Here is a 10423-nt window from a genome sequence, read left to right as displayed (position 1 = left end):
TAGGAAAAAATGTCATGCGATATTGGAAAGTATCATACCCCATTTGAAGAAGTGTTGTACAATACTTGTAAAGTATCACATGCCCTTTTGAGAAGTATTTCCCAATCCCTAAAGTGTCACCCCCCTTATTGAGAAAAGTTGTATGATACTGGAAAGGATTGCATAGGGCTAATTCAAAGTATCACTTGGTATTTGCAAAAACTTGTTCGAGTGGACAACAGACACTTTTTGGTTTGACCTAAACTTTTTGGGAAGTGTTTTGGCCACCCTCTTAGGTTCTCTTCAATCCTTTGGCATTGCATTTTGAATTAAGAATGTTTTGATTAAAATTTAATCATGCATCTTCGATGACCAGTCATTTTGGTCAGTGGTGGCATTTGGAGATTCATTAGTGTTGAGATGTTTGGTTAGTCTTCTATTGTGATCTTTGTGATCCTTGTATGTTTTATGTTGTGTGCATCCATACTTGTTTAAATTTTTTTTATCTTGGCTTATATTTATCCTTGTTTCAAAGGATCTCTAGGCAGGGCAGTACATGTTGGCTACCCTATTTCCCCACCACCCAAATGCATGGCATCTTTCTATGCTATTTAAGACTCTGCAACCCAATGAACTAGGCACCGATCTTTACTGTTTGGTGTTTTCTATAATAAAGGAAGTAGGTATCTTATTGCTATATGTGTTTTTGTTGAGCTTTTGTGAAATCGGAGATTGCTAGGTTCCTAACTAGGCACTAACATAACTAGTTCCCCAATCAGAGCCAACTATTGCCATGATATCAATCCACTATATTTTTCAAGATCATAGGTTTAGGGTTGTGTCAATGTTTCACATATGTGTCTAGTCTAGGTTTCCATTAGGATTTTCTAGTCTCATCTTTATCCTCGAGTTTCCTAGGTGGGAATACAAGAATAATGTAATAGATTCAATCAATCTAGGTGATAGGATTTGGGATGGTAAGTTTTTGCTTACCCTAGATGAGAGAGAAAAAAGAAAGAATTAGTTCTTTTCATATGAAATCCTAACTCTATGATTAGGTGATCCATTAAAGACATAACATAGGTCGAATAAAGATATCATAGACATATTCAGAGTAAAAGATGTCAGAGATATTGAGGACTGAGGCTTAAAGTCAAAATGAAAATTGTGAGAATGAGATACAAGAAAAATTAGTTGAATTCAATGCAAAATGAGCACTCAAAAATGTAGAAATGGTGAAAGAATTAGGTCAAAGGTGACAAAGATCGAAGTTGGAATCAATTCAATGAATCAAAAACATCTAATTATCCACATCGCTATATTGACAAGTTAAATAAATGGAAGAATGCATGCTATTGGTCATTTGAAAATTCTAAATGCTTACTTGTTAAATCAAGTCCCATTTAAATATTAAATGAAAATGGAGTGCATTCAACTATCAGATCTTACAAGATTGACATCTATCACTTTTTCACTTTTTGAAGATGCTTGAGGTTTAGATAATGCATGAAAGAGACAATTTAACATGTGGAACTATGGGGCCAAATTCATTTTGTGAGCCATAAAAGGTAAATGTTAGAATGGGTACCATATTGACATACTTGGATTGGATAGATTCTTTGACAGTGAAGGAGGTGGGTCAGTTTTACAAGCCTCGACAGATGCTAAGAAATCAATAGTGTGTGCTTTCCTACTTCCCAGATATGCATGAAAGATAAATAATGCAGGGAAGTGACAATGAGACACATGTTTGAGGGCCATCAGTTTTCATGAATCACAATCAAAATCTAGTCATGAGTTGCAATAAAGAAAAGAGGTTCAATGCCAGAGTTTCTAAGCAATAAAGTAGTGTCACCTGTCTGCCACATGTATGCCAAAGTGTACCTAGCTAGAAAGTGGACCCACACTATAAAAAAAGAGACAATGCCATTTTATTACCACCATCATATTGAGATGAATCCACCATTTTTGCTATCTCGCTATAAAAAGTTGTTTGACCATTATTTTATGTGACATATCGACAATTCAACACATGTACAAGGAGGGACCCATGGTGGAAACAATAAAGGAAAGTCTCAATGTTTAAATTATGATCATTGATTTAACATCGATGATTAGAATTTTAAAATACACTGATCATTGGAATATGAAGTAAGCTATTTGGTGAGAAATAACAGAAAATACCACAAAGTTTTTTGAAGATTGTAGGAAGTGGGATGGTCATTGTGTGTTCTAGAAGCACCATGGATTCAAAATCAACGATGGAGAAGATGCCATGTGTTCGTATGATTGGAAAATTTCATATTTGTTTTCCTTTTTATTCTATGACTGTTTCTCTACCAAAATTAAGAAAGGATGACAAAAAACTATAAATGTAACCTCATCTGATAATACAAATGTCAGAGATTTTATGCAATTTCTCCCTATGTATTTCTAAATATTGAGTGAGAATTAAGAGGTTGTATGAAATGAAGGATTTTTATGATGTTTGTAGCTGGGTAATGTGATGTTCTGATTCCATTTAGGATTAGCAAGCTTTAGTTTCTTTCATTGTTTCTTTCAGCTAAGCTAACCTTGCATTTTTAGAATAGTTTCTATGGGATAGTAAGACATATGTATTTGAAGCTAGTGATTTCTTACTAGATTCAATTTTAGTGGAGAGTTATCAATTATGGAAAATTCTATTTCATCTTTCATGTACATCTCTACTCTATCTCTAGACTACATTTCAGTAGGACTAATTTATATTTAGTAGTAGGAGTAAATGTTAGAAAATCTTCAAGGTAGCTTATGATATCCATTCCACTAGGTGTTATATGTTTCCCAAATCTATTTCTAGCTAGGTTATTTGTAGTTGTGAGCATCCTGGCTTATCCTCTTCTTCTCTTAGGTTAAGAGCATACCCACATCCTAATGATCTATTAAAAACACAATTCATTGCATAAATTACATATAATAGAGATGTACCTTTATAATTCAAAGGGCAGTGATAATACACATACATTGACCAATTTGTTGGTAAAAATCCTTTTGTTTCATCATATTTTGGGCATCTAGAGTCAAGGTAAAGCCAAGTTAGAAAGAGGGACAAACTATTAACTAACAAATGCCAATCACGACATTTGCAAAACTTGGGAAGAACATCTGCAACATGTGGAACAAATACTTTCTACATTAAAAAACCATGGACTCTATGCAAATAAAATAAAAAGTTATTTTGGTGTGCAAACTATTGAGTACTTGAGATATTTGATTGATAGTGAGGGTGTTCATGTTGATCCTGAAAAGGTTTAGGAAATAAGATTGTCCTGCTCCAAGGAATCTCATAGAGTTGTGTAGCTTCTTAATGTTAGCTAACTTTTATCACAAATTTGTGTTTGGATTTTTATATTTTTCTTGGCTTTTGAATCATTCATTATGAGGAGGTATAAGAGTGAAATTCAAGTGGACAAGTGCTCAACAACAAAAAATTGAGGAGTTATAAAAAGGTTATGTTCTGCACTAGTTTTATCTCTTCTTGATTTATAGCAGTCTTTTGAAATAAAAACTAATGCATTTGAATATGTATTGGGAGTTGTCCTCATGCAACATGGACATCCAGTTGCCTACCATAGTGAGAATTTTTTTGATACAGTATATAGATATCCCACCTATGACAAAGAACTATATGTTATTGTTCAAGCTTGCAAGTGATGGAAACATTATATATTGGTGAAGGAGACTATCATCCACATAGGTCACAAACCCCTTCAATTTTTTCAATCACAAGGTAAATTAAAAAATGATAGGCATCAAAGAAGGTGAGCTTATCTTCAAAAATTTCATCTCAACATTTTTCATAAGAAAGGAAGCACAAATAAGGTAGCAGATTGTCTAAGTAGGCCTCCAATTGTAGTTATAAGTATGGTATTAGAATCATGTCATCATCGAATAGAAAATTGGGCCCACTTGTATGGACATAATAATGAACTTTCTGATGTTTATATTCAACTAGTGGAAGGTAAGCATGTGAATGATTTTTACTTGCAAATGGAATGGTCTGTCACTTTGATGCAGGGTCCTCCCCTTAATACCATAAACTCATAAAAAAAATAAAGAAACAACAACAAATGTGAGAACAAAATATGGACTTCTTATTATCGCAGCAAATAAAAAATTACAAAATTCTCAATTACAATATGCTAACCCATAGGGGGGCCTTCATTATAGTAATCTGCAAGACAATGTTGTGAACTATCACCCAGAGCTCCCCTAGACAATATTTGGGCCTTTCTTAAATAGACAGTTTTATGCCACTCGAGAATTTTCTAGATGCTCAAACTTAATACCTAGGGCCAATAGACCCTAACTATACACATAGAGTAAATACATCTTTGACAAATTATTTTAGAAATTTTGGTAGCCCAACTTTCGAAAGCCATAACTCATTAACCGTTGCTCCAATTGGCTATTATAACCACTTATCAGAAATGCTAAATCCTAATCTATAGGCTCAAAACCATACTAGCACCCTTCCATAAAATTTTCAGACATTATCTGAGTACTCTAAGGCCTCTGAGGGTGAGCTTGAAGATTATTTAGCAAATTTTTTCACTGAAAATATGCAATAACTTCTCTGATACTTATGCTTGACCAATGAGATTTTTATGGTAGGATTACAACTTTAGAATGAACCTTCCTATAGAAAATGAGAACATTTCGAGCTCATATGAAAAACTTACTAAAAATAGCAAGTTCCCATAAATAGTAACCATCCTGTCTACTAGTCCTTATTAAAATAGAAAAGACTGAAATACAAATATTTTTGGGTGATGCAAGATTTCTCTTACACCTAGGATGCTCCCGCATTAGACACTCAAGATAATTTGAGAAGTGATTGCATCACATCTTAGGTGTTTAGAGGAAAACTAAGATGATTAACCACCTACTTTGCTAGCCATATTGAATCCTCAATTGGTCTCCCTTTCTATTTGACTAGATATTCCTCATAAGTTCTATTTTTGGTACTTTTTCCAACATGACTATCTAGTATATCCTTAATCTCCTTTGTAGCCGAACTAGCTACTAGAATGCTCCACTATGCTTTTGCAACTTCATCTCCATCACCTCCTTCATAATACTCTATCAAATCTAAAATATTAAATACTAGTAAAATATTCAATTCAACAGGAAACTCCACTTCATATGCATTACCAGAATCATGCCTCTTCACTATCTTGCATGGTCCAAACTTCTTCATCTTAAACTTATTATATGTACCCACTAGAAAATGCTCCTTTCTCAAATGAACCATGACTTCATCTCCAATTTAAAATTCCTTATAACTCCTTTTCACATCTACCTTAGCCTTATTCTATGCATTCATCTTTATGATGTGCTTCCTCACCTCCTCATGGATGTTTTTCAAATGTTTATCAAAATCTTTCACTTCAACACTACTTATCTCTCCTTTATCCAATTGCCTCAGTTTAGAAGCATTTCTGGGACTACTACCATATACAATTTAGAATGGTGATTTACTAGTGCTCCTATTGAAAAAAATATTATATGCAAATTCCACCTATGTTAAAATCATATCCTATCCTTTTGGTTTATCTCCAACCAAGCATCTCAGCGAGTTTCCCAAATTGCAATTCACAACTTCTATCTATCCATCAGTCTATGGATGATGTGATGAACTAAATTTCATATTTGTCTTCAACTTCTTCCATAATGTATGCCAAAAATACCCAATAAATTTGGTATCTCAATCTGAAACTATACTCTTTGGTAGACCATATAATCTCACCACTTCTCTGAAAACAACTCTACTACATGAACAACATCACTAGTCTTCTTGCTAGGAATAAAATGTGCCATCTTAAAGAACCTGTCAACCACCACAAAAAAAGAGTCATGCTTGCACTGTGTCCTCAATAATCCATGAACAAAATCTATGCTGATATCCTCCAATGGCTTCTTTGGTACAGGTAATGGCTAATACAACCTTGTATTCTGCTTCACTCCTTTCACCATCTGACATAGACTACAATTTTGTACAAACTTCATCACATCTTGCTACAACTATGATCAGTAATACTTTTAAGCAACCAAAGCTATGGTTTTATCTTAGCCAAAATGTCTAGCCAATCCTCCATAATGCTTCTCCTTGATGAGATTCTCTCTCATTGAACTTTTGGGAATGCACAACTAGCTTCCTTTGAATAACATATTATCTTGGATCATGAAATCCAACCACTTTGTCTTGTCAAGTGTAGCAGATTCTATACAAGCCTTCCATGCTTCACCTTGTTAAAATCAAGAAGTGCTAAAACAATTTACTTAGTAAATTTTTGTTTCAACAAATTAAGACTCTTATATGCTCCTATAGTCCGCTTAAACTCTTTCCTATCCCCTCTCATTATTTTAGTCAAGGGTCTACAAATACTGCTATAACTTCTTATGAACTTCCTATAAAATGTAGCTAGTCCATGAAAAGATCTTACCTCTGTTGCACTCCTTGGAGTAGGTCATTCAAGGATAGCCTTCACTTTCTTTGGGTCCATTTTTAGACCTTCTCATGAGACTACAAATCCCAGGTACACCAACTCTTTCTTTACAAAACTACACTTCTTCAAGTTTATCAACAACTTTTCTACACTCAACTTATCAAACACCTTGCGAATATGAATCAAATGCTCCTCTAATGTCTTACTAAAGATCAATATATCATCTAGGTAAACAATGACAAACTTACCTAGAAAATCCTTTAATACCTCATTCATGAGCCTCATGAAAGTGCTTGGTGCATTGGTTAGCCGAAAAGGCATGACTAACCACTCATATAGTCCTTCCCTTGTCTTGAAAGTAGTCTTCCACTCATCACCTTCTTTGATAAAAATATAATGGTACCCACTCTTTAGATCTATCTTTGTGAAATACTTAGCTCCACTCATATAGTCCATAATATCATCCATCCTTGGAAATGGAAATATATAATTTATTTGGATCTTGTTGATAGCATGAGAATATGTGCACATCCTCCATTATCCATTATTCTTTGGTGCTAATACTACTGGTACAACACATGTAATTAGACTCTCTTGAATCAACCCCTTTTGCAACAACTCATGGACTTGCCTGTTCAACTCTTCACTTTCTACTGGTGTCATTCTATGTGCTACCTTGTTTGGAAAACTAGCTCCTGGAACCAAATATGTCTGGTGATTGATCTTCCTCACTGGGGGTAATCTTTTAGGTACATTATCTGATACTATATCAAAAAAATCTCTCAACATATCTGCAACTTCTATAGGCATCTCCTCTACTTCTCCTTTACTATCTTTAAGAATTATAGCAAAACACATATGCTCATGTTTCATATTGGTTGAGAAACACTACATACCTTTTCTTCTTTATCCTCCAACAACTTCAACTTATGTTTCGCTCCATCCTTAGTTAGAGTGTAGGTATTTTCTTGCCCATCATGTACAATATGCTTGTCAAACTACCATGACCTACCCAAAAATATATGACATATGTCAATAGGTATTATATCACATAGTACCTCATCCTAGTAGCTTCCAATCTTGAACTTCATTGAGCACTGCTCATTGACCATGACCTTGTGGTCATCTTGCACCCAAGAAATATGGTATGGATGTGGGTGTTTCTGTCTCTTCAACTTCAACTTGGTGACCATCTCTTCTAACACTAGATTTTTAGTACTTCCACCATCAATGATCACATCACAACACTTATCTTCACATCTACACCTTGTGCGAAACAAGCTCCTTCTTTGTTCAAGTTCATTCTCACCACTCAACAAGACTCTTCAGTTAACTAGGACTTCTCCATCTTTTAGCATCTTAGAATGTGAGAATCTAGCATCTTCATCAACATGTGCCACTCTTGCCTAACCTTTTATTCTTTGATCTGTCCTTCCTTGGCATTGGGTACATTCAAATGCTCTATGCCCTTCTTCTCTATAGTGGAAACATTTTCCACAGAAGCCTCCTCTTCTAGATCCTCGTCCTTTGCCTCTTCCTCTTTGATCTCTATTTTTCTAATCATGGAAATGATTGAAATTGTTTCCCCTTTGATTTTGACTACTACTTCTAGCCTCATCCTTGTTCTTTTGATCATCATTATGACCGCCATAAGATTTTCCACCAGATCTTCCACTGTGACCTCTTCCACTATTCTTATTTTCAAACTTCTTGCTCAATTTCTCCTCAACTCTTGGGGAAAACTAGTATGCCTCCTCAATACTGCTCATTCAAACTAGACTTAACTCATCCTGAATGCTTGGCCTTAACCCATTAAGATAATGGGTGACTTTCTCCTTGTCAACTTCTACATGACTAGTTCTAATGAGAACTCAGTAGAACTCTTTAGTATACTCTTGAATAGATTTTCTTACTTGCTTCAACCCTTGCATTTTCTTCAATAGATCAAGCTCATAATCCATAGGAATGTATTGTTGCTTCAATTTATCTTTCATCCGATCCCATCTAGTGATTTTTCCCTTTCCCTTTCTATTTCACTCCAACTGGACCTCCTACCACCAGATCTTTGCATGTCCCTTTAGTTTTGCCTCCACAAGGTTGACTGTATCAGGATCATCAACATCTTCATACTCAAAGTACTCCTCTAGTTCATTGATCCTATTGATTAGCTCCTCTAGGTTAAGATTTCCTCAAAATGTAGGAACCTCAAACTTAGGTCTTTTTCCAATCTTGGAGATGGCCCTAAAAAGCTCTCTTCCTTTGGATTTAGAACTGCCTTTGATTCAACATTTTCTTCTACTTTGTCCTCATCCTTGCTTTCATCTCTTATAGGAAGATTTATTCCTCTTTGCATTTTTTCTTCCAATTCTTGCATTTGTCTTTAGAGGGCTTAGAAACCCTAAGGTGTAACAACTACAACTCTTCCACCACACTCTCTTTATTGAGGCATTTTTGTGCTTCCCTAGTGCAAACTACCTCACAATTGGTGACATGTCTACACACTTAGCCCAAACTATAGTCCTGGTGCAAATTGCCTCATAGTTGATGATCTATCCACACACTCAAGAACTCTAGCTCTGATACCACTTGATGTAGGGTGCTCCCCTTAATACTATAAACTCATAGTAGAAACAAAGAAAAAACAAAAAATGTGAGAACAAAATATGGACTTCTTATTATTGCCACAAATGCAAAATTATAGAATTCTCAATTACAATATGTTGACCCACATGGGAACCTTCATTGTAGTAATCTACAAGACAGTGATGTGAATTATCACCCAGAGCTCCCATAGACAATGTTCAGGTCTTTCTTAAGTAGACATTTTTATGTCACCTGGGAAGGTTCTAGAAGCTCAAACTTAATACCTAGGGCTGATAGAGCCTAACAATACACATAGAGTCGGTCAAATACATCTATGACAAATTATTTTAGAAATTTTAGTAGTCTAACTTCTGGAAGCCATAACTCACGAACCATTGCTATGATCAGCTATTATAACCACTCATTAGAAATGCCAGATCCTAATCTACAGGCTTAGAATTGTTCTAGCACCTTTCCATTAAGTTTTCAGAGCTCATCTAGGCAATATAAGGCCTCCAATAGTGAGCCAAAATATTTTTAAGCAAATTTTTCCCTTGAAAATTTGCAATAACTTCTTTGATACTTATGCTCGAGCAATGATATTTTTTATGGTAGGCTTACAACTTTAAAATGAACCTTTCTATAGAAAATGGGAACATTCCAAGATCATATGACAAACTTACTTAAAATAGCAAGTTCCCATAAATAGTAACCACCCTGTCTACTAGTCCTTATTAAAATAGAAAAGACTAAAATACAAATATTTTTGGGTGATGCAAGATTGCTCTTACACCCAAGATGCTCCTGCTTTAGACAGCCAAGGTAATTTGAGAAGTGACCCTATCACATCTCAGCTATTTAGAGGAAAACCAAGATGGTTAACCTCCTCCTTTGCTAGCCATGATGAATCCTCAATTAGTCTCCCTTTCCATTTGACCAGATATTCCTTGTAAGTTCTATTTCTGGTAACTTTTCGAACATGACTATCTAGTATCTCCTCAATCTCCTTTGTAGCTAAACTAGTTGCTGGAATACTCCATTGCACTTTTGCAACTTACTCTCCATCATCTCCTTCATAATACTTTGTTAAATTTGAAATATTAAATACTGGTGAAATATTCAATTCATGAAGCAACTCCACTTCATACATATTTCCAGAATCATGCCACTTTACTATCTTGCATGGTCCAAACTTTTTCATCTTCAATTTAGTATATGTACCCACTATAAAATGCTCCTTTCTCAAATGAACCATGACTTCATCTCCTATTTGAAGGTCCTTATATCTCCTTTTTACATCTACCTTACCTTATACTATGTATTCATCTTTATGATGTGCTTCCTCACCTCCTCATGGATGTTCTTGAAATGTT

Source organism: Cupressus sempervirens, chromosome 3 (genome assembly GCF_028749045.1).
Source record: "Cupressus sempervirens isolate cs-2001-9-10 chromosome 3, ASM2874904v1, whole genome shotgun sequence".
Lineage (NCBI taxonomy): Eukaryota > Viridiplantae > Streptophyta > Pinopsida > Cupressales > Cupressaceae > Cupressus > Cupressus sempervirens.
This window is presented reverse-complemented; position numbering follows the sequence as displayed.